We start from the raw sequence: 25,574 nt of genomic DNA, 5'->3' as shown, positions 1-25,574 counted from the left end.
TTATTAACCAATAAGGGCTAAATTCCATTGCTTTGCCCACATGGTCTTTTCTACTACCTGTTTTCCCAATCCACCTCAATGGATGTCCCTTCCCGAAATCACTATCCATGGTGATTAAGAGTTCATTTTCAAAAGCAGAGTTCCCGAGTTCAAATCTAGACCCTAACAATGAATTGCCATATTATCCAGGCAAGTTCTGGTGAAGGGAAGATAGGAGCCTTAAAGCTTACAAGCCAAAGGAAAGGGCTAGGTAAAATACACGATGAAGTCCCATGACATTGACTGATCCTGGATGCGGGTAGAAAGAACATACAGGCCCACAAAAAGAAGGACTGGATCAATGGTAAATTACACGCATGGCATGTTTTCAGAGGTGGTTTGAACACCTGAAGTCGTGCTGCCCACAGGAAAGCACTGTTCTTGGTCTCGATGCAAATCCTCCATCATATCCAAAGACCTCCTAGCCCTTGCTACAAGCCGCCTGCCAATAGCAAGTCTCAAGCACCCCGCCCTACATCCCAACCTAGGAGCTTCCCGTGGGAATCCTTAGAGAAAGTTCTACAGCACTGAGCAGGTTAGCATCATGGGACTCACAAGAAGGAAGGCAAAGGGTCATGGTCAAAGCAGATGTGATGACCCAAACAGGATGGTGTGTCACACACAGAGTCATGGGAGACTCATGTCCTCAGAAGCTGGGAAACTGAGGTATGACTAACTCTAGAGCCACGGCTCTCCACCTGTGAATAGCAAGGGGTCGCCTAAGACCATCGGAAAACACCATTACAATCCATGACAGTAACAAAGTTACAGTCATGAAGTAGCAACAAAATTAATTTTATGGTAGAGGCCACCACAACACAAGGAACTGTATTAAAGGGTCACAGAGTTAGGAAGGCTGAGACTCACTGGAACAGAACACTCCGAAGGAACACAGCCGTACTGTGTGCTGATCAACCCATTTTGCACTCCCGACCTTTGGAAATGCAAGATACTTGCTTTGGTTTGATTTTGGTTGTTGTTGTTTTGTTTTTGGCTAGCAATATGGTATTACTTTATTTTCTCCTCTTATTGAAAATGGATTTTTCCTCACATAATATATCCTGATTATGGTTTCCCCTCCCTCTGCTCCTCCCAGTTCCTCCCCACCTCCTCTGCCATCTAGATCTACCCCATCTCTGTCTCTTATTAGAAAACAAACAAACATCTAAGGGATAATGATAACTTAAAATATAATAAGATAAAGCAAAAACTAACACATTGGAAAAGGACAAAATAAGCAAAAAGAAGGGAAAGGTTCTAAGAAAGGGCGTAAGAAACAGACATAAACAGAGACCCACTTGCTTGCATACTCAGGAATCCCATAAAAACACTAAATATATACTAAAACATAAACACAAACATAAAAACACTATATATACGCAAAGGACCTGTAGGGAAAATTAGAAAGAGAAAAATGATAATATAATAATAAAAATTTTAGAAAAGATAAAGTTTAAAAAAGAGAAGAAAAGCCCTGACGTGACCTTCTGAGACAAGGAACCTCCAAAGATGATGTTGGGTTCACTTCCTACTGGCCGTCCACTACTGCCCATGCAGCCTGCCCTTAAGAGTACCTGTTTCCCCAGCGAGACTCCCTCGGAGGAAACTAAATTTTCTTCTGGAAGTAGTTATCAACTGGAGATTGTTTCTGGGCTAGGGATCAGGGCAAGTGTCTCTTTCTCCTTCCAGCTCTAGGTCCCCATCTTTTGCAGGACCGTGCAGGCCCTGTGCGTGCTGCCACAGCCTCTAAATTCATGTGTGTGTCAGGCCTGTTAACTTAGTGAGCCGTGTTTCCTCGCTGTCCTCCATCCCTCTAGCTTTTCCATTCTTCCCACCTCCTCTTCCACAAGGTTCCCTGAGGCCAAGGAGAGGACCTGATGGAGACATCCCACTTAGAGCTTTGTTCCGAGGTCCCCCACTCTCTGCGTATTGTCTGGCTGTGAAGGTCTACATTTGTTCTGTTGTAGGGAGAAGTTTCTCTAAGGATGGCCGAGCGAGGCACTTATCTATGAGTATGGTTGAATGTCATTGGGAGTCATTTTATTGTTAGGAGCTCTTCGTTGCTTGTTTGTTTCCAAACAGTAGCATTTGGTTTTACCCCAGGTCCCTGGGCTATCTAGGCGCTTATTCTTGGTTACCCAACCAGTATATCAGGAATGGGTTCCATCTTGTGGATTGGGCCTTAAGACAAATCAGATTTTGGTTGGTTACTCCCATAAGATTTGTGCCAAAATTGTCCTAGTATATCTTGTAGGCAGGACGCCATTGTAGATCAAAGTATCTGTGGCTGGGTTGGTTCTCCTTTGGTAGCACGAAGAGTGCCTTCCTATACCACGAACACTAACACATAGTGAAGTTTCTTTGTAGGCACCAGCTCAACTTCTCCATGTTCATGTCTTCAACCATGGAGCCTTACACTCAGTTTGTGAAGTGCAAAGTATAGTCTTAGCAACAGCCTGGGTTGTATAGTGATGTATTATTTATATTTTAATAAATACATCTTGCCTGAAGACCAGACGCAAAGCTAAAGCCACTAGAGGTCAGATAATTGTGGCACACACCTTTAATCCCAGAATTTGGGAGACAGAACCAGATGGATCCCTAGGAGTTCAAGGCCACCCTGGGCTATACCAGATCAGTGAAGAAACAAATCCAGGTAGTGGTGGCCTACACTTTTAATCCCAGTTCTAGGGAGTCATACGCCTTTAATCCCAGCACTAGAGGGAGTATAAAATAAGAGGAGAGAGAGGCTGTCTGCCTAGTCTGCCGTCACCCAGCCTTGGTAGAGGTGAGACTTCTCTAGTGGCTTGGCTGCTTTGCTTTTTTGGTTTTTCAGGTTGAACCCAAGTTTCTGTCTCTGGGTTTTTATTATTCGTGCTACTGGGTTGTTTGGCAGTTCCCATGGGAACCTTTTGGCCAACAATTTAAATAGGTGTAACTCAGTCCCTGTAACGGTAGCTTTATTTGAAGTTATGAGCTATCCAGCTGGGATTCTATCTACCCCATTACTTGGTGATTTCATTTAGATCTCCTTCATATATGTACATATTTTAGGAAGCATCTACTGTATTCGGTTTCCATAATACCCCTCGAATGGCCCTTAACTTCAGTTGTCTTTTCCCATATACCGTCCCTCATTCCCATATCTCCTCTCCCTCCCTGCTTGATCCTCCCATTCCAACCACCCTCCATCCATTCATAACCATCTATTCTATTTATCTTCCTTAGGAAATCTGTATGACCTCCACTAATCCCTTACTTTATACCTAACCTCTGTGACTCTATGGATTGTAATTTAGTAATTATTGACTTAATGGTTAAGTCCATATATAAATGAATATTTACCATATTTGTCTTTCTGGGCCTGGATTACCTCATTCAGGATCATTTTTTTTCTAGTTCCATCCATTTACTTGCAATTTTCATGGTTTTGTTCCTTTTAAAGGGTGAGTAATATTCCATTGTGTAAACATGCCACATTTTCTTTATCTATTAAATCTGCTGAGGGATATCTAGGTTGTTTCCAGTTTCTGGCTATTCTGAAAAGAGCAGCAAAGAATATGGTTGAACAAGTTGAATCAAGCATCCTTTGGGTATATGGCCAAGAGTGATATAGCTGACCCTTGAGGTAGGTCAATTCCCATCTTCCTGAGGAACTGCCACACTGATTTCCATAGCGGCTGTACAAGTTTGCACTCCTACCAACAATGGATGAATGTTCCTCTTCCTCCACATCCTCATCAATATAAGCTGTCTCTTGCTTTATTGATCTTTACCATTCTGATAAGTGTAACGTGAAATCTCAGAGCAGTCTCATTTGCATTTCTCTGATGACAAAGGATGCCAAACGTTTCTTTAAGTGTTTCTTGGCCATTTGTGTCTGTGGCCTATTTGTTGTTGTTGTTTTGTTTTGTTTTTAAAGACAGGCTTTCTCTGTGTAACAGTCTTGGTTGTCCTGAAACTCTCTTTGTAGACCAGGCTGGGCTTGAACTCCCTGAGGTCTGCCTGACTCTGCTTCCCAACTGCTGGGATTAAAGTCGTGTACCACTGCTGGCTAGCTACTGTGGCCCATTCTTAACCGGGTTATTTTTTCTTGATATCTAGTTTCTTGAGTTCTTTATATATTTTGGATATTAGTCCTCTATCAGATGCGGGGTTGGTGAAAATCTTTTCCCATTCCATAGGCTGCTGCTTTGTCTGATTAATGGCATCTTTTGCCTATAGAAGCTTTTCCGTTTCACAAGGTCTCGTTTGTTAATTGTTGATCTTAGTACCTGTGCTATCTGGTTCTGTTCAGGAAGTTTTCTCATGTCTTAGTGACTTCAAGATTATTCCTCTTTTCTCTCCTATCAGGTCCAGTATATCTGCTTTTATGCTGAGGTCTTAGGTCCATTTGGAGTTGAGTTTTGCACAGAGTGATAAGTATGGAGCTGTTTGGATTCTTCTATATGCAACCAACCAGTTCAATCAGTACTACTTGTTGAAGTTTTTTTTTTCAGTATGTATTTTCTGCTTCTTTATCAAAAATTGGTTTCCATAGGCATGTGGACTTATGTCTGTTTCATTAATCAACTCAATTTCATCGGTCAACATGTCTGTTTTCATGCCAATACCATACAGTCTTTATTACTACCGTTCTAGAACAACTTGAAATGGGGATAGCGCTGCCTCTGTCAGTTCTTTTATTATCCAGCATTGTTTTAGCTATCCTGTGTTTTTCATGTTTCCATATGAAGCTGAAGATTATTCTTTCAAGATCTATGAAGAATTGAGGTGGAATCTTGATAGAGATCACACTGAATCTCTAGACTGTTTTCAGTAGGATGACTATTTCTACTATGTTATATCTACTGACCTGTGAGCTTGGGAGATCTTCTTACCCTCAGATAGCTTCTTCAATATTTTCTTCAAGTTTCTTAAAGTCTTTATCATATAAGTCTTTCATTTGTTTGGTTAGAGTTACCTCAAAATGTTTTATAGTAGTTTAGGTTATTGGGAAAGGTGTTGTTTCCCTGATTTCTTTCTCAGTCCATTTGTCATTCATATATTGGAGGTCCCCTGATTTCTGTGAGTAAATTTTTGTATCATCTACCTGACTGAAAGTGTTTATCAGATTTAGGAGTTCCCCCAAAGTAAATTTTATGGTCCCTTATGTACACTATCATATCATCTGAAACTAAGAATCCTTTGACTTCTTCCTTTCCAATTTGTATCCCCTTCCTTGATCTCCCTCAATTGTCTTATGGTTCTAGCTAGAACTTCAAGTACTCTACTGAATAGATATGGAGTGGAAAACCTTATCTTGTTCCTGGTTTTAGTGAAATTGCTTTGAGTTTCTTTCCATTTAAGTTGATGTTGGCTATGGACTTGCTGTAAATTGCCTTTGTTATGTTTAGGTATGTCCCTTGTATCCCTGATCTCTCCAGGACTTTTATCATGAAAGGGATTTTGTCAAAGGTGTTTCCTGCATCTAATGAGATGATCGTGTGGTTTCTGTCTTTCAGTGTGTTTATATGGTAGATTTCATTTATTGACTTATGAGTGCTACACCATCCCAGCATCTCTAGGATGAAACCCATTCGATGATGGCAAACGATCTTTTCGATATGTTCTTAAATTCAGTTTGCAGGTATTTGGTTGAGAACTTTTGCATCTTATTGCTCATAAGGAGAAATGGTCTGTAATTCTTTCTTTGTTTTGTCTTCATGTGTGGTTTGCGTATCAGGGTAACTGTGGCCTCATAAATGAACTGAGCAATCTTCCTTCTGTTTGTATTTTGTGGGATGACTTGAAGGGCATGCACATCAACTATTCCTTGAGTGTCTAATGGAAATCTGTCCAAAAATCATCTGGTCCTGGGCTTTTAATGACGGCTTCTCTTTCAGTAGGCATTGTGGGTCTTTTTAAATGACTCTTCAGATCATGGTGTACCTTTGGTAGATGGTCTGTATGGAGAAGGTTATCTATTTCTTTTAGATTTTCCAGTGGGTGGAGTACAGGTTTTGAAAATATGCTCTTATAATTCTCTGGATTTTCTCGGGGTCTGTTGTCACGTCCCTCTTTGCTTTCTAATTTTGTCAGTTTGGATCTTCCCTCTCTGCCTTTTCATTAATTTGCATAAGGGTAATCAGTCTTATTTGTTTGCTTATTAATAGTCAGCTAAAATTAAGGAGTTATTTCAGCTTTCTTGTGTCTGTTGACACTTGCTTTGTGTCTGAGTATGTGGTCAATTTTGGCCATAGTTCCATGTGGTGCAGAGAAGAAGGTATAATCTTTTGTTTGCATGAAACATTCTATAAATAGCTGTTAGGTTCATTTGGTTCATAATGTCAGTTGGGTTCGACATTTCTCAGTTTAGTTTTTTTGGTCTGGATGACCTGTCTATTGGTGAGAGTGGGGTATGGAAGTCTCCCACTATCAGTGTGAGGGTCAGTATGTGACTTAAGCTGTCGTGGTGTTTCTTTTATAAACTCAGGCACCCTTGTGTTTGGGGCATTGATGTTAAGAATTGCAATGCCACTTTAGTAGGTTTTGCTTTGATGAGTATGAAGTGTCCTTTACATCTCTTTTGATTGGTTTTGGTTTAAAATCTATTTTCTTTGGATATGAAAATGGCTACACACTAGCTTGCTTCTTAGGTCTATTTGCATGGAATATATTTTTTATCCTTTTCCTTGATCTTAAGGTATGTTTCTTGAATGCAACAGAAGGACGGATCTTGTTTTCATTCATTCTGTTCATCTGTGCCTTTTTACTGGGTCATTGAGTACGTAACAATTTGCTGTGGAAGCAAAAGGAAAATAAAATGCTAGGCACAGATTTTGCTTAATTTTAGACAAGGGTCTCATATATCTCAGACTGGCCACGGACTTGTCCTATAACCCCCAAATAAGCTTGAACTTCTGATCCTCCTGATTCCACCTCCCAAGCAGCAGGATTAACAGGTGTGGATACCTGGCATGTGCCATCCCGGGTGTGAGATCTGAGGTCTCCTGCACCCTGGGCAAGCACTCTGGCAACAGAATTATGTCCCAGTCCTGTAGTGTTCACTCTTGGGGGGAAAGGTAGAAAAGTCCTATGAGAGGGAGGAGAAACAGCACAGACCGTGGCAGTACTGGGATTTTGGAGCATGCGGGCAGAGGAACAAGGAAGAGTGACCATGAGAGGACAGATGTGCACAGCTGCCATGCAGTGTGTGCGTTAGACATGAAAACGTGAGTCTCGTGTTCTCGGTTCTGAGGAGCCTTCCGGCACAACCCGCATTATGCTTCAGGTCACAAAGCTAGCCTTGTCTTTTATTTGAATTTACCACTATGTTGAGTAATAAGGCCAGATTTACCTAGTTATGTCAGCAAAGAAGATAATTATCTACATAAAATGTAGTCCGTTGCTTCTTGTCACCTCTCAGTGGCTTCGACTCACAGACCCGCAGTCATGTGTGTAACGTGGAAGCCTGCTGTGACACCTGCTTTCAAAATGAGCATTTTTCTCAACGGGATGAGAGGGAGAATACTTTGGAATACAGCATGAATTTTGGGTTGTCTTGTGTGTGCTTTTTGTCTGTAAGAAGCAGAGGGTGACTGTAGTCAGCACCACTAGCAGAAAGCAGCACAGAAAACAGCACCAAGTACACTCGCCTCGGGCGTCAGCCCTGATGTGATGAGCCACGCCCATTGACTTTGATGCCAAGGGCTCCCATTTCCCAGACTTCCACACAACCGTAGTGAACCACAATGGCACCCTTTCCGAGGCCTGAAGGGGCATAACAGCACGGGATTAGCTGAAGTCCCCCATTAGAGGCCTGCACCTGGGGACACCAAAGTCGGTCTCCTTTAGATAAAGCACATTGTACTCGTAGCATATACTGCTTCATAATGGTTTGATGCACTTAAATCCTTTATGTTATATGACAACCTTTTATATCGAGCGCCCATCTCTCTTTCAGTCTCAGTTTTTACTGTTGCTCCTTAACCCCATTTTTCTCCTAGGCCTGTGGTTTTTATGGTTTTCTTTTCGCATGGCACAGTGACTTTTGTACACACATGTCATATTGTAGTAGAATTGACTGTATTTTGTTTGTAGCATCACTCTTAAGTATTATCAGTAACCTGTTTAAATCCAGGTCACAGGCAAGGATTTTATTTGTTTTATCCTTTTTTTTTCCAGTTCTAGAGATTGAATCCCGGGTCTTGTGCATGAATACTCTACTGTTCGTAGGACCAAATCCAGGTCCATTTAGAGTAAAGGTTTTTAATTGAGATATAATCTTGCTGAGTTGTCCTAGCTAGCTGAGTTCAGGCTAGCCCTGAACTCACTAGTAGCCAAACCTGGCCTTTACCTTGACACCATCTTCCCCTGTCTCCCAAGCAGCTGGAATTATAGCCCCTCTCTGGTAGTCTTGGCTGGGGTGTTCTCTGACATTCACAAGCCTCCTGGAACCCATTTGCAGAATTTGGTGTTCCTGTGTCGTAGGGGAGAATGGTCTTCAATTTCATCAGCTGGCTTCTCAGAGAAATCATCCTGCCACTGCTTTATCTCCCAGACTCCAGAGCCTTTTGCCAACTTCAACAGCCCAGTGATTTGGCCCAACAAAATCGATAGCTGGGCTTGGGAAGCCTGGTCTGGTGACATCATATGCACAGCCCACAGTGTCCTTACTCCTACGACTGCTTAGAACGTCAATGTCAGGAGGTAAATTTTCTTGGATGTCACTCTTAAAGCTTGAAAGAGAGAAGAAGAAAACTTTAGTCATCTATATAAAGAGATTCATGGCCACATTTCAAGCACTTTCTGTGACAGCCTATGCTTAGAGAACAGGGTGAAAATATGGCCAAGGGAATGTGCCAGGTTAGTTCTACTCAGGGACAGCAAATGAAATGGACAGTGTGAGCTGAGCCGTTGAGGAAAGCTTTGCAGATTTATACGCTGTTGGGCTGGGGTCACCTAACTCCTGCACCCTGTCTGCAGGCTCTTCCTCTTGCCTCTAGTTGCCAGACTTCATTTCTACCCTCGTTTACACGGACCCTCAGTGTGGACCTATATGTCTTGCTTACCTGGCCTAGGAAAGAGCTTCCTGGGGGTTGGATGATCTGACCTTATGATATATGTTGACCCTGCAGAGGAGGAATTCATGAAGATACCATATGTGTTCTAGGTGGGCCTGGGCCTGTGTACACCTGGAAACATTTTCACTAGAATAATTCAAGGCAAGTTTTACACTTCCCAACAATATTCGAGAAACCCCTGAAATATCCATGCTTGACTAAACAGAGAGAGAACTCTAAACAAGCTCACCGGGATTTGCTAAGGTCCTGGCTATATGCTCTACGCATGCTCTGTCTGTCCTACAGACTTTATCCTCTTCTTTCCTTACCCCAGATCCTGCATATGTGTTCATACAGACTTGATCACTTTTATCAGAAACATCTAAAAAGTATGTTGTACACTTGCAAATGCCTCGAATCTAAAGAGGTCAGTTCACCCAGAACCCAGCTCTAACTTCTGAATCACTCTCTTGTGTATTCACACCAGGACGTCCCTTTCCATTCCAGGGTTTCCTGGAATCACACAAGGCCAGTAAGGCGATCTCCCTTCACTGTTAACTCCAGGGGGGGGGGGGGGGGGGCAGAAGCCTTCTCTAACTCCACACCCTTTCACCCCTATTCTGAGGGGCCACGCTACTTGGGTCTGGTAGTTGGTATGGCAGAAAAGCCACCCCACCCAGCTGTTCAAGTACAGTTGTATTCATTCCTAGGGCTTAGAGCCTCTTTTCTCATGGGGACGTAGGGAGGGTGCATCAGTGAAGGGCTCTCTGGGGACAGGTCTTGTATACGCCACTGACATGTATTCTGGAAGTGTCTTCCTGCTGCTGCAGATCTGGTCCAGAGGGCTGTCCCCAGCAGCCATGTGGATCTCTCTCCTTAGGTCTTAGTGACATGTGCCTAGCGTCTCTCTCCTTAGATCTTAGTGACATGCACCTAGCATCTAATGGCGTAGCAGTGAGACTGGAAGCAGATGTCTTTATTGGAGAAAAAGAACCCAAAGATCAACATGGTCACACACGCACACACACACACACACACACACACGCACGCACGCACGCACGCACACGTACTATACAAGCACGCACGCCCACTCCCACAGCGGATCTTGGCCTCTCCTAGCCTCCTGCTCCATCTGGTATCGAGAATGGCCCATTTCCTTTCCTAGGGTGGGGTCTGGCTGTAGCATCCGCAAAAGGAAATGCCTCCTGAGCGCTGGGACCGAAGGCATGGTCACCACAGCGCACTTCAAGTCACTTATTTAGCCAAAGCCGCCACATCTGCCATCTGAGTGCATGGCCAGCAACTTTAATGGCAAGACCAGGATGAAGGACTCTTTGGTCTTCCACCTCTCCGACCATCCACCTGATGGTTACTGCTGTGCTCAGAGAACAGATTTTTCATGTTCTTGGGCCTGGATCCTGAATTCATTGGTACTAAATGTCACACACTACACTCCTGAACTGTATTCCCAGCTCAGGGAGCAACTTTTAATTCAACGGATGTTCTGGTCAACATTGAAAAAGTCGGGCAGTGGTGACACATGCCTTTAATCTCAACACTCGGGAGTCAGAGGCAGGTGGATCTCTGTGAGTCCAAAGTCAGCCTGGTCTATAAACAAGTTTCGGGACAGGCTCCAAAGCTACATAGAGAAACCCTATCTTGAAAAACCAAAAAAAAAAAAAAAAAAAGAAAGAAAGAAAGAAAGAAAGGAAGGAAGGAAGAAAGAAAGGAAAAAAATGCTATTTAGGCCATAATATTTAATATCTATGTAAACATTATATGTATATTATATATATATTCATCATTGATTCCAACATCTGAGGGAAAACAGCTGCATCAAGGAGAATGATAACAATAGCAGGTAGCAAACCATGCCCCCAATCTCTCTCTCTTCTCTCTCCCTTCCCCCGCCATTCATGCATGCACACACACAAGCCTGGGAAGTTCTGGTGTCCCCTCTTATCCCTTGCCTCAAGGCTCCCCCTATGACTGCCTCCCATTGTGTTTTTCCATCCTACTTCATGTCTTCCTCAAACCCTCACAGTGTGAAACCAAGACACACTTGAATTGCCACTGATTAGATTACTCATCCAAATGTTTATCTTAAATGTTTGTTTAAAGTAAAATTAATTGAGCATTGTTTTGTTTTTCTAGAGAAGAGAGGATTTTGATTTGGGATGTGGGGTTCCCTCTCCCCACCTTGAATTAATGATCTTTTAACAGAAAAGTAAAAATATTGTTTGTCTCGATAGATGCAGGTTGGGGAGAGCAAGAAAGTGATGCCTACTGAGTTTCTAGAAGTAAGACAGCGTGGGATCATCCTAGCTGCTGAATCTGTTAAGGAGCCCTTTCTACTTTAGAATGCATCTCTTGTCTGTGGCTTGTTGCTATTTAAAACTGAGTTGCTCTCACTCAGGACTATCCGCAAGCTGCTCCATAGCTTCTCCACTGCAGACATGTTAGAGCTATCCGTCAGTCACCCACTAGTCCAGCAGGGACCACAGAGAGAGAACATTTCCATGCAGTTTGTTTAGGATGAGAAAGAGTGTGGGTTTTTTTTTCATTTATCTGCTAAGTTTTATATAATACGAGAGAGATATTTACGTGGAAGGTATATACTCCTCACAGTTCCATAGTTGGAATATAAAATATAGTTACTACCGTTGGAGTTTTTACTGGATAGTGACTTCCTGTACCAGAATTCATTGGTGGGAAAGGGGTAGCAAAAAGAAGGACATTAGACTGGAAAGTTCTGGAGCTGGCAACCCTTTGAGGGGACAGTCAGCATCCTTTGAGGGTGTTCTCTAAGGTCACCTGGGGGAGATGAAGAGCGGTCCTAGTCACACGCAAACCTGAGGTCACCTGAGGGAGATAAAGAGTGGTCTTAGTCACACTGAAAGAGTCTATCAGACAGCGGAGACCGAAGAGGGGAAAGTGAGAAAGTACAGTGTGTTCTGTGCCCTAGACACACTGGGGAAGAAGCATCTCCACTCCAGATGCTGGCCAGATTGGGAGACATGAATCCACCAGCATTAACAGGACATGTATGAGTTTCCTTATCTTACCATGCAGCGAGCGAATCACTGTCCTGAGTGGACTCTGGAGGCTGCGCTGAAGGAACCAAGAGAGGTAATGAGCAGAGGTCTGCGCCTGCCTCCCTCCTGCCCAAGCCCAAACCACAGAAAAATCTCTTCTTCCTCTGCACACCAAGTCCTATGTAAGATTTAGTTCGGAGGGCTACAACTATCTTTTGACTTTGCACTCCAGTCCTGTGTAAGATTTAGTTAGGACAGCTACTTGCTATGAAAAAAAGGTCTTAGGATGACTCATTTTGCCCATTTACAGAGGCCTCTCAGAACGGGAGAGTTGCCTGTTCTGGCTAACCACACACGGACACGCTATGGTGTCACCGGGTCTCCTCTCCATCATGTATCGTGGGTTACTGACAGACACTTTCACACTTATGCAGCATGGCAAAAGTTGTTCGTGCCCACGTGTGTTTCACTAGGTCCTGAACACCACATTTATCTCTTTCTATCTCTGAAGCCAGGCTGCCTTTAGTTCTCAGTACATATTAGGTCAACGACGTACAATAAACCAATCTCAACATATGTGAGGCAATGACAGTCATAATCACCATCCATTTTGAGGATAAGAAACCAGAGGCTGGTGAGTTGGCTCCCCTGACAAAGTCCTTGCCCTGCAAGCTTGAGAGCCTGAATTCTAACCCCCAGGATCCAGGCCCAGTAACATGGATGTCTATAACTTCAGTGCTGGGTGGGCAGAGGCAGGGAGATGTCAGGGACTGTTTGGCCAGTGTCTTAAGCCCTGGTAAGGTATAAGTTTCCGTAAGAGAACCTGTCTCAAAAAATAATAATAAAATAAATAAATAAGAAATAAAGAACTGAGGAAGACATCAGATGCAGGTGCTAGCATCTGGCCTCTACATGCATGTTCCTCCATTCATATGCATGAGCCTACACACACACACACACACACACACACACACACACTCACTCACTTACAGTGAAAACCCAGAGGCTCATAGAGCTTAGTGAGCTTATCTAAGGTTACCTCTGGTCATTCTGCATCCATGGCAATGACAGGCTAGGAAGACCCTCCTTGTCCTGAGGACCAGCAGCACATTGCTGGCATCATATAAAACTGCCTATCACTTACCATTTCTGTATATTTCCTATCCAGCCTCTCTGTCTAACTGCTCTCTTCACAGTGAAAATTACCAGTCTTCAATGACATAGCTAACAGGAATTCTTTAAAAAGAATCTTTTTCATGCATTATCCTTTTTGAGTGTCCTAGTGATGGCTGTCACCTGTAAGGTTGGATGTGTGAGCTTTGGGGCCATTGTGACAAGAGCATTGGTCATCCCAGGGGATAACGCATGAAACAAATTTCCCTGGCTACATGAGAGTCAGGAAGAGTCTATTTAGCAAGAAAAAAGTTCCAGGATAATCGTGCACTGTCACAGGAATGCCTGGAGGAAAGGGGAGGAAGACACAATGAAGAGCTTGGGCCACAAAAGCAGAGCACCCTAGCTGTTAGAAAAATGATTAAGAACAAGACTGACAGGGAAGCATGGTGTACTTCCGGTTCATGTGTGCATGAGGTGGGGAAAATACATGGTTTCCCTGTCACTTATCAAAAGCAGATGGGCAAATGACGTGTTTGGCGTTTGTCACCTAAGAAGTCTGTGGCTTAGGAACATGCTGAGTCAGTTTGTTACTTAGGAATTTACACTACCGTGAGAGTGGACTTCCCCAAAAATGGGATTCTGAGCCAACTGTCATCCCTGTGTGGGGAGGCCAAGCTCACATCCCAGCCTGGGGAGGCGGGGACATCCTCTTTCCCCTCTGACAAGCCAAATCAGGAACCCAAACCAGACCTCATCCCTTCCACCCGTTTTCCCTTACCTAACAGCTCGGTCATGGGCAGACTGAGTGCTGTTCTGAAAATCAGAAGTCAATGCTTTCAAGGAATTTCTTTAACAGCGAGTTGAAGATCCGTGAACTCACCGCTCAGCTTTCAGTCAACAAGGGCACTAACCTAAAAAGAGAAGAAAAGCAACCTGCTACCTAAAACAATAAATAGGAAGCATTACATCATCAGACAAACATGCGTTGAGCCACACAGACTTGGTATGTCTCTAGATGCTATCAGGTCACTCTGTGAAAGACTAAACTAACCTGCAATCCATCTGCTGGGGAAAAGGAAAGTGAGCTGGTCTGTGCGAAATGACAGTCGAGATGAGAACCACATGACTGGAGGTGTCTCTCTAGGTCACACTTGTCTTCCCTCGCCTCTGTAGCACACTGCCGACTTGCAGCCCATGCCGCGATACCGGCTTCAGTGTACAATCTCAGTGCATCAAATGCTTTCTGTCTTCAGGATCTCGGTAGAAATTGGGACCATTAGCTAGTACGTTAGTTGAAGCCTTAGCAAATAAAATGTCGATGTGAGAATTTGGGGAAAGGTTTAATTTTTTTTAAGTATTAGTGTAAAATATTGGCAAGATGTGGATGGAAACTTGAGTTGGTTACTTCTGAACTTACCTATCTGGGAATACCCAGTGATGCACCGCTATGGGACAAGACCATTACAGTTTATCTGCAGGAATCCATCTTGACGATGTTGGCAAAAATTCCGTGGTCATTTTTTCTCTCTTGGTTCGTGGCTGGAAAGCCATGTCATAGGCTGATGTGAGGGCCGGTCTTACTGCTCTGCTCAACGCTGTCTTTTCACGGTGCACAGCATGGAGAGACCCTTCAATCCTTGTGCTTGAATGACAAAATGAATGATCAGCTTGTATAGTCAGCAAGTCCTTAGGATATAAAGAAATATAGAGTAAGAAAATAGTTTCTGGCTCAGTGCTGGGTTCTGCAAAATAGTCCAATTCGGTGTCTATGAACCAAACATTATGGGCTGCTTCCAGAAAACACAGGGTGGTGTCTCCTCTGTTGTCACATCCACCCAGAGAAAGCTTGCCAAGGCATTCCAGATAAAATAAAGTTTCCGGGTATGAGCTAGACTCACTGCTAATTAGCAAAGAGAGGGTCACCTGAGTAAGCCAGTACCTTGAACAGTTAGAAATGGTTCCGGCAAAAGAGTAGTTTCTGAAGATTGCTCTAGAACCAAACACGGGCAGTTTCCCTCTCAGGAGCAGCTTGATCTGGGCAGTGCTCGCTGTTAGCCTTTGCTAGCAGCAGAAGCAGTAAGGAAATTATTCACCAGGGCTGTTTCACTGTTCATTAGAAGGAGAGAGAAGGGTGGCCTTCGGGAGCCCTCTGTTCAGACAGCTACAGTCAGCAGAGGTGTGGGCCTCAGAATGGGGAGGATGTGAGAGAGGAGGAGGGTATTGGTTGGCCTCCGCTTCTGGGGAAGCAGTAAAATTTATAATGCAAAACGCCACGGAGGAGTGCTTCAAATGGAGACTAGCAACCCAGAGATTGAATCTCATGAAAATTTAACTTACAGGAGTAAAGGGATGCCTTAAGAATGCTTTCTTTTAGTTTTTTAAAAATATGTGCAGAAAATAGATTGTGTTTCCTTTTCTCCTTTAAATCAGAATGAGTGTCAATCATCTACCACAGATGAGCGATTGTGTCGATCACCTCCTGTGGTTGAAGCAGTTCTGTCAACCACCTCCTATGACTGAAGTAATTGTGTCAATCAACTCTCATAGATGTCTCGGTACAATGAAGTTAGACATTGTGTTCCCTTGTATCTGGAGTCTTACGTGTCTGTGCACAGTGACAGCACCTTTGTTTATTTAAGATGTATTCATGTAACAACTAATCATCCTATGCCTATACTTTGGCATGTATGAAAACGGGGTGCCTATTAGCTGTGTTCCTTAGGGCACAACTTGCAGGTTTTTAGCAGGAACTTCCTGCTACATGCAAAATTTTTGTGGAAATAAAATCAAGATAGTTTCCTGTCTGCGAAAAAGTCATTTTCAACAGAATGTCTCCTTAGAAGAAGACAAACGCCTGGGCTGGAAAGGCAGGTCCGACTCCGTTCTGATATCATTTCACAGGCCTGGGAGGCTCGCAGTGCTCTTCTGTGAATCTTCACAAAAAAAATGCTTTGAGTTTTATTCTGCTTTTGATAGCTTGGACTAAGAGTAGGAAGAATACCTTCAAATCTTCTTAGCTAAAAAACACCCAAAAAGTTCTGGGTCTCACTGGTCCATATGCCAAATCAGAGAGCAGGACAGGAGTTAATCTTTTACCCAAATACAGACTGGGGTTCTGTAGCACAGAGATCGGGAGACAAGGCCGCAGCTCTGCCTGCCTGATTTTGTGCCTGACTGTATGATGTCCCATGAGTGGACTCTGAAGGACTTTCTGAGCCTTGCCTTCATTTGTTAGATGGAGATGATGATTCTAATTGGTACCCGGCTCATAAAATTATAATGATGTGTAGAAAGTATTCAGTACAAAGACTAGATGAAGCTCAGCAAATACTCAATGTCGATCAATGATCATCATCGATCAGGCAGTCACTGTGATGCCAAGTACTCAATAACTATTCGCCATCATTGTCATCATCATCATCATCCTCACACAGTCTTTGTGCATCCCAGGGCTCAGTAACCGTTAGCTGTCGTCATCATCAACCCATGGTCCATGCGATTTCAAGAGCTCAATAACCATCAGCCCTTATGGTTATCATCATCATGCAATCACTGTGAATCTATATCTCCAGAGAACCAGCACATCCAACCCCACCCGATAGAGGTGTAGCATCACTCAACTCCGCTACCCCGTGTAGCCTATCCACACGCTCCTCACCCAATGGCCACACACTCCCGACTCAGGTCTCATGCTTATGTTAACATGATAACTCATCTTGTACTCTTTAACCAGGCTAATCCTGCTGGATACTACTTTAATAGTCCGGTAGACACTTGCTGCCTTTTTGAGGGTTTTGCCTGAATCAAAAGATGGGTGCCTTTTAGGATCCTCAATCAGCTCTCAACAACAGCCCCTATGGATTCTTAAGAGATCATCTCTCAGGGGGATTCCAGGTATACTTTCTACACAAGACAGTACATCAGTCAACCTCGTCTCTATAGTCAATGGCTCCAAAACCTAGTGGTTAGAAACAATTGTCTTGGGATAGTTCTGTCAGCTTGACACTCACTACCACCATGTGAAAGGAAGGAACCTCGGTTGAGGAAATGTCTCCATAAGATCCAGCTGTAGCACACTTTCTTAATTACTTGATGAAGAAGGGCCTAGCCCATTGTGGATGGTGTTATCCCTGGACTGATGGTCTTTGGTTCTATAATAAAGTAGGTTAAGAGAGTTCTGATGAGCAACCCACTAAATAGCGCCCCTCCACCAGCTCCTGCCTCCCAGTTCCTGTCCTGACTCCCGTCAGTGATGAACAGTAACATGCAAGTGTAGGCTGAATACTTTTCTCCCTAAGCTGCTTTGGTCATGACTTTTTACCGCAGCAATAGTAAGCCTAAGTAGGAAGGCAACCATCCCAGGGCCTGGGTTTGCTCGCTGACAGAGGTCTTGATTAGCATGCCTGAGTTCTTAGGTTTGATCTCCAGCATCGAAAGCAACAAGCAAAACCGCCATTCACCATCCTTCACCCCTCTGCGAGACTGTGGGTGGCTTGCTAATGCAACCAGCTGACCTCAGCTGGTTTGGTCATGCACCCATGACCAGTGCTTGACTTCTCCCCTCCTTCCTTGAGTGAGTGTCTCAAGGGGAAGGAAGTTGAAATATAATACCAAGCGGTAACCAAAACCTGTGGTGACTCTGACCATGATGAAGCCAATACAGAGATGCACAAGTTCTACTGGTGGTTCTTCAAGCAATGCAGCCTGCCTCAGTTTCCCTTTAGACCAGAGCCCACATTCAGCTTTGAGCTAGACAACCTCAGCCCTTTTCCTCCTCGTCTCGTCTCGCCTCTCCTCTCCTCTCCTCTCCTCTCCTCTCCTCTCCTCTCCTCTCTCCCCTACTCTTCCCTTCCCTTCCCTTCCCTCTTCTCCTATTCTCTCCCCCCACTCTCCTCACACCGTAGCATTCTTTCACATAAGTACCCGGCTGGGTTGGTTGCATGCAGAGGAGGTGTACCCAGCCTTATGTGTCATAACTGTGTTACTTCAGCCTGTTCTGTTGAATTTAGTTTCTGAAAGTGTATTGCCTAGAAAAGAGCGGTCACAAAAGTTTTCTGTCATACTGTGAAAGTTGATCTCATTTTGATAGGTTTTAAAATTAGACTAGGGTCATACTTTCTGTGGTATTTCCAGAGCAACTGGTGGGGGCAGGGACCCACCAGCAAGTTGAGTAGTATCTTTTTAACTCTCAATTCCCAAGAAAACGCTGGCTTTAGCTGCTTGCATTTCCCTCCAACACACTTGGTTCTGAAGCTGCCACCACCACGCCACTGCATCTCCGTCTCCATCCTTCCGATGTGTATTGAACACCAGAACCTCTCCCCGGGGCTCCAGACCTTCACCGCCAGGTTGGGACTGCTAAGTCTTTGTGGACTGAGCAGAGCTACCAGGTTCTTAGTCTCTCTAGTATCCAATGGCCATTGTTGATCCACTCAGCCCATACTGTGTAAGCCAACCTAATGGAACCCCTTTGTAACACGTAATATATATCCTATTGGTTCTGCCCCTGCATCAAAACCCTCCCTGCTCAAAGCAGTTTCTTTTGCTTTAGAAGAGATGAAGACAAGTCTACTGAGGCCCTTTACAGTCTGTCCAATATGCTTCGTGCTGTCGTCTTCCCAACGTGAGTATGTGATCTTGCATAAGTTTCCACAGAATGGGCAGAGTCCTAAGGGATCCATGCTGAGAACTCTGGTACAACTCACCACGGTCTCATCCTGTCCCACACGGCCACTGCTTCTCAAGGGCCAACTCTACCTGTCCAGGTTTCTTCCAGCCACTGGGTCTCAGGATCACTTTGATCTTCCGTCACTCAAGGCAAGTGAGGAGGTTCTATAAATGCCTGCACATTTCTCTGCTAGTAGTGACTGTGCTGGGAGCCCTCAGCTGTCAACTTGATCAGACTAAGAATGCTTAGGCGTGAATGAGGCACGCTTTTGGACTTGCCTATGAGGACTTACCCAGAGCGGATCAACTGGGGGAGAAGATAGCTCCTGAGCGTGGGCAGCACCATCTCATGGGCTGAATTTCCAAACGGAATTTAGAAAGTAGAACTCACACTTCCTGGTTGCAGGTGCAGTGTGGCAGCTGCCTCAGATTCCTGCTGCCTAGAATCCAATCCCCTCACATTGTGCGCCACAATAAACCCTTAGTGCCCTTAATTGCTTATTAGGAGATTTTTTTTTTACAACAATAAGCAAAGTAATTAATAGAGTCACCCAACATGCGAACGCAAACATTTCTACCTCTTCTCCCACTAATTTTCATAATCAAGTGTTTTACATCATTCGTTCATTTTTAAACAAATACATGGAATACACATTTTGTGCCAGAATAAAAGACAAAGAATCCCTATGCATTCAGAGCTTGTAGTCTGACTGATAGAGACAGAAAATAAATCATTAATAATACAAAATAGGAAGTGTAACCAGAAACTGTTGAATGTCTAGGATACAATGGTCCAGAAGCATAGGGAAAGGGAATGGAGTTAGGAACTGGTTTCTAGTTGGATGAAGATAGGCAATGAGAATGTTATATCTGCTAGGAGAACATACATCCCTGACAAAGGGATTGACAGTTGAGGCTCTGAGGACAAGCTAAATGCACAAGTCTCAAGTTTGGGAGACTTTGGGGCTGGAAATGAAAATGGGACTCGCCTGCATCAGGTGTTCAAATCTAAGTTGTTTTTATATTACCAGAGGACTCAGTGTAAATCATGAATAGGGGAAGTGTTCGCAACAAGCCTCAGAGTTTAAACATTTGCAAGTTGGTGGTGATGAAGAGCAATTAGCAAAGAAAATGCAAAAAGATTTCCTATAAGCAGAAGAAAAATCAAAAAAAGGAGCCCAAAGAACTGAGTGAGCCAGCACACACCACTGGGAGATAAAGGACAATGGCGGAAAGTGGGCCGGACATAAGAAGCCACCCAGGCAGCTATGTCAGGGAGTTGGTGAGGATAAAACTCAGTGGAGGAGGGGGTCAAGAAAGAATAGAAGAAAAGGAAGAGAGACAGCTGTGGAGTTGTTGGTTCAAAGAGTTTGCCAGAATGAGAGCACAGAAATAAAACGTTAGAGAAGGTGCAGCGCTCAAACGTCTTCAAGAGGGAAAAGTAGCGCCTCTGTGCTCATGGGAGTGACGACAGGAGTGAAGCTGCAGGCAGCAGAGTGGGACAAACTCTCTAAGGAAGTGAAGAGGGAGTTGAGAGCATAGGCAGCAGCAGGGACCACATGATGCTGATACAGCAATGTGGCAGCTAGGAGCGAGGACGCAAGCCTACAGTTCCAGAATTCAGGAAGCTGGGGCAGGAGGATCCCTGTGAGTTCAAGGCCATTCTGGGCTCTAGATTGCAACCCTATCTTTAACAATTTTTTTTTAATTAAAGACATTGTGGTTGTTTCTATCTCCCAAGAGAAAATGGAAGAAAGGAGAAAGAGAAGACAGGATGTGAGACAGCCTTATAGCGGACTCCTCTGTCTTCCCACCCATTTGAGGATGGTGGTTACATCATTTTATGGAGGTCGCTTGGCATGGCTGCATCTTTTTCTCCGGTCAAGCTCAGCTGTAGGTGTGAGATAAATTTAACTTTAACCAAGTAAAGGAAATGAGTTGAGAAATGAGCTGATAACACTGGAGGGGGAGAGAGAAAGAGAGAGAGAGAGAGAGAGAGAGAGAGAGAGAGAGAGGTGGGGGTGGGGTGGCCACATGGGAAGGCAGGAACAACCCACAGGCAGGAGGATCACTACATTGAAAGCAGAATGAAAGGTGTTTGAAGCGATGTGCACTCTGAGCCCACTGATAGAGGGGCTCCTGGGAGCATCAGGCTGGATGCCCGCCAGCCTCTGTGTTCCTTCGGCCTCGGGTTTCTGGATTCTGAGCCTCCTGGATCCACGTTTCAGCCGGTAGCTGATTACTCTCACCTGCTTTCATTCTCTGCACCAGGAACCTCAGGTTCAGGAGTATCAGCAGCAGAGATGTCTAATGAGCCCGCCCCCCCTCTTATCCTGGAGGCCCTACAGCCCCACTACTAGAGGAGAAAAGTGGAGCCCCACCTACCCCAGGCCGCAGCTCCCCAGCGGTGATGCAGCCGCCACCAGGCATGCCACTACCCTCTACTGACATTGCTCCTCCACCTTATGAGCCACCTGGTCATCCAATGCCTCAGCCTGGCTTTGTGCCCCCTCACATGAATGCAAATGGCACCTACATGCCTGCAGGTTTCTACCCTCCTCCAGGCCCTCACCCACCTATGGGCTATTACCCACCAGGATCCTACCCACCAGGGCCCTATCCTGGCCCTGGGGGCCACACGGCCGCGGTCTTGGTCCCATCAGGGGCAGCCACCACGGTGACGGCGCTACAGGGAGAGATCTTTGAGGGTGCACCTGTGCAGACAGTGTGCCCCCACTGCCAGCAGGCAATCGCCACCAAGATTTCCTACGAGATTGGCCTGATGAACTTCGTGCTGGGTTTCTTCTGCTGCTTCATGGGGTGTGACCTGGGCTGCTGCTTGATCCCCTGTCTCATCGATGACGTCAAGGATGTGACGCACACGTGTCCCAGCTGCAAAGCCTACATCTACACATACAGGCGCTTGTGCTAACGGAGCTAGACTCGTACTCCCCCACCTGTTACTCTGGCCCCGTGTGCTTTGCTCCCCATGCTCAGTGGTCACCATCCCTCAGCCCCCACTTACGGTTGGAAGTTTTGCCACTGTACCCTGGAAATCCTGTCCTCACCTTGCCCTTCCCTGAGCATCCGACTCTTCTAGCAAAATCTGCCAAGGGCCAGTGGGTGGCATGGGGGTAGCACAGATCTTATGTGTTGCTTGGGAATTTGCAATCCAGAAGATAAGCATCTCTTACTGGGGTCCTCATTCCTCCTTTCTGTTAAGGTCCACGCTTGGTCCTTACTCTTCCTGGGACCAAAAGCACCCAAAGCATCAACAGGTCCTAGACTAGGGCCTACAGTGAGGGTTATGCCTGGAACCATAGTTGTTTCTGATCTGAAATGAGGTCAGGGCATCATCTAGAGTTAAGTGGACCCAAGCAATACAGGGTCTTAAGGCCTGGGCTTATATGGAGTATGTTGTCTGGGGTGCCAAAGGTGGAATAAGACAGAAGTAATGACTGCCAACTCTGGGCCTCAGAACTCTCAGGTATGGAAACCCAGGACTTCTACCCACTGTCCAGGAGGTACCTAGGAGCTGCCTGGCATAAAGCGAAGAGGACACTGGGCGAGTTAAAGCCCTGGTAGCCAAGAACACTTGCCCCTGTTCTTACTTAGCTTCCTTTGAGTCAGTCAGTGTGCAGAGATCTTCTTTCTGGCCACACCTCTGTGAACCCCTATATTTTCTGGGGCCAGAAAGAATGAAATCCCATGAGCCTGTCTTGTCTACTTTTGTGTCTGTGCTGTGTGTAAATACAACTTCTGCCTGGTGGCTTGCTGACAGATGGCAGATCAGAAGAGCCTCCTTATAGGTTCATTGGTCTCTGGAGTAAGTGCCAGTCTTTTTTGCCATAGATGGGACAACTGTGGCACTGAGCTGGGGACCAGGAAGAAGTCACAAGTGGTGGGGGTGTCCTAGGACATGAGTCTTGCCTAGGATGTAAACCCAAACTTGTCTATTTCCTAAATGGTCTGTGAAGATGCTCACGTGGGCGCTGTGTCCTGCTGCTGTCCCTCTCCTGGTCTCACACTACCACTGCATGGCCTCCTATCACTGTGAACTGTGGCCTGGTTCCAGTTTGTAGTTTCATTAAACTGGCCCTTTCACTCTCCTGCCCTGGGGAAAAAAAAAAAAAGAAAGGTGTTTGAAGATGGGATACCAGAAAAAAGAAACTGTGGAGACGGGAGGTAGTGGCAGGTGAACTGGTGGAGTTGGGTTTTAAGCCAGTCAGGCAATGGTTAGGAAGATCACATAGGAGGCCATGGGAAGCATGGATATGTTTCCACTCGAGACAGTGGATACCTACAAATGCAGTGCAACCCAGAACTGTAATCTCACTTAAACATGGACTATTTCATAATTACATTTTTTTTGATAACCCAATTGTACAGTTCTCACATGTGAACTTTATAGATGATGGCATCGTGTCACAGTACCAAAAGGTTGGACAATCCTGGTAGGCAAAACCTCTGAAAGAGTCAAGGCCAGAGACCTGGCAGACTAGAATGCTAGCATGGTGTGAACATTTACATCACCGATTGTCGGGAGCCATGTTGCGGAGAATGAGTGACAGCTAGGAGCTACACTTTCAAGAGGTGAGGGAAAGGAACTTGGATGGTGGGGACACTTAAAAGGAAGAGCGGTCATGTCTGAGCATTGTAGCATCTTATCCAAACCACGTTTAATTTTCCAAGCAAGGACAAGAATGCTCTGGAGTCAGCAATCAGGCGTGAGATGTTTGAGATCTTTGCTCGTCCTCTCTTCAGCTTTTAGAGTATGTTCTTTCTGTCGGGTGTTTGGGGATCAAAGTTTCTCTACCCTTCCTTCTAATGCTTCTCCACTGTGGTCCATTCCAGACACCTAACCTCAACCCTCACTGTGTATACAATCACCACGCCCTTCCCTCTCGGGAACCACACAAATTTAACTGCTTTTTCACTGGGGTCCAGGAAACCATAGCTTTTTAGATTCTCTAGGTTATTTTAGTGAGCTGGCAAGTTAACACATGCTGGCTCAGGGACGGTTTTCTGCATTTGAAAACATTCCTGACCCAAGGAAACTAGGATCAAACCATTCCTTTTAAAATCTAGCACACTCTTAATGAGTTTTCAGAATTGTCTTCATTAGGGTGTGCGGGCGGGCACTAGGGAAAGGGCAAAATCTTGGAAGTGGAATGTCGAATTAAGGAAAACTTGCTGTCCTTTTTTATTGCCGTCCAGGCTTTGAAGCCTCCTGTCGCCGAGTCCTGCTCTGTGCATCCACCCTCACCGTGATTCCCCTCCACACCCTGTGGAGGTCAGAATGTGCTGGCCTAGCTGACTGGGTTTGCTTCAGTGCTGGCTTCTGCGTAGGAGTGCTGTGCGCACCAGGCACTCAGCACCTGCATCCTCATGATGTGAAAACTGCATATCCACCATTTAAGCATTACCTCAAATTGCATAATTTGCTCTCACAAAGTGGAAAAAAGAAGTTTCAGAATGCGCATGCAGCCTCCACTGGCCTTCTGCAGTTCCCAGATGGGTGAAGAATTGGGTCGCTGGAGGTGGACGGCCCTGAAGACAAAGCCCCGTGGGTAGAGTGGGATGCCTCTGATGAAGATCCTGGCCTGTCTCTCATCTCTATCATGACATTTGAGGAGTGTGGAGTCCTGGTTGTAAATGTTCCAGAAGGCCATTTGCTCTACCAAGTACTGAGGTCGCCCTCACTCATTGGGATAGCCAAGAGTCTCCCGGAGACTCCTGAACTGGTCTGATGAGCTGGCATTGCCCTGGGCCCCCAGCTAATACACTTACACCTGCTCTTCATGTTAGCTCACTAGTTCCTGAGAATGCGGACGTCAAGGAGGAGAGCCGAAAGGACTCTAGCGGCCGATATGCAGAAAATATATTGCGTGTGGCAACTTGGAGCCACACCTCTAGGTTTTGTGAATTGGGAGTATTTCATGAAGGAAAATCCAAGTTGATAGCAGCTAAGGGGGCTAATCAGTTAAACGATTAGCAAGCATTGGATCTTAGACCTGTGAGGATTTTCTCCCAAAGCAAGTCCTTTGCAGATTGTACCCAAAGGACAGCACACAATGTAGGTTGCTCTTCCTTCCTCATAACTTCCAGCAGGTCTGGGGGCACATCGTGTAGCTGTAAAGCAGATGCCTCCGCGATCTGCCCAGGAATCATAAATGACAAATGGGCGGTGAGCTAGGGTAAATGAGGGCGATGGGGACTCTGGCAGACAGGGCTATGTCTTCTACCTAACGGGCACAGTAGCCCATCACCTGGCCTCAACGCAAACATAGTATTCCATGAAAGAGGCTGTGATATCTTCTAATATTAAATGTTAGGTCAATAGTTTTGTTAAATATACTGTGTCCCTAACAGTATGTGGAGATATGGTGGTCTAAACAGAACACTCACCGCCGGCTTTAAAAGTCACTTCCAAACTCTCTCCTTGCTTTTCCGTTATCAAAGCCGGGTGGTGGTGGCACATGCCTTTAATCCCAGCACTTGGGAGGCAGAGGCAGGTGGATCTCTGCGAATTCGAAGCCAGCCTGGTCTACAAGAGCTAGTCCCAGGACAGGCTCCAGAGCTACAGAGAAACCCTGTTTCAAAAAATCAAATAAATAAATAATAAAAACACCCTGACAGAAGCAACTTAAGGGGAAAGGGCTTTCTGTTATCA

General features: G+C 45.1%; 1 pseudogene; it reads left to right on the top strand.

Annotated features, from left to right (window-relative positions):
• Positions 1–21,204: 21,204 nt before the first annotated feature.
• LOC121452976 lies at positions 21,205–21,833 on the top strand (annotated as a pseudogene).
• Positions 21,834–25,574: the final 3,741 nt, after the last annotated feature.

Source organism: Microtus oregoni, unplaced genomic scaffold (genome assembly GCF_018167655.1).
Source record: "Microtus oregoni isolate MIOR12 unplaced genomic scaffold, Mior012 000010F_ref0000083, whole genome shotgun sequence".
Taxonomy (NCBI): domain Eukaryota; kingdom Metazoa; phylum Chordata; class Mammalia; order Rodentia; family Cricetidae; genus Microtus; species Microtus oregoni.
Note: the sequence above shows the minus strand (reverse complement) of the source record. Positions and strands in the feature narration are given on the sequence as shown.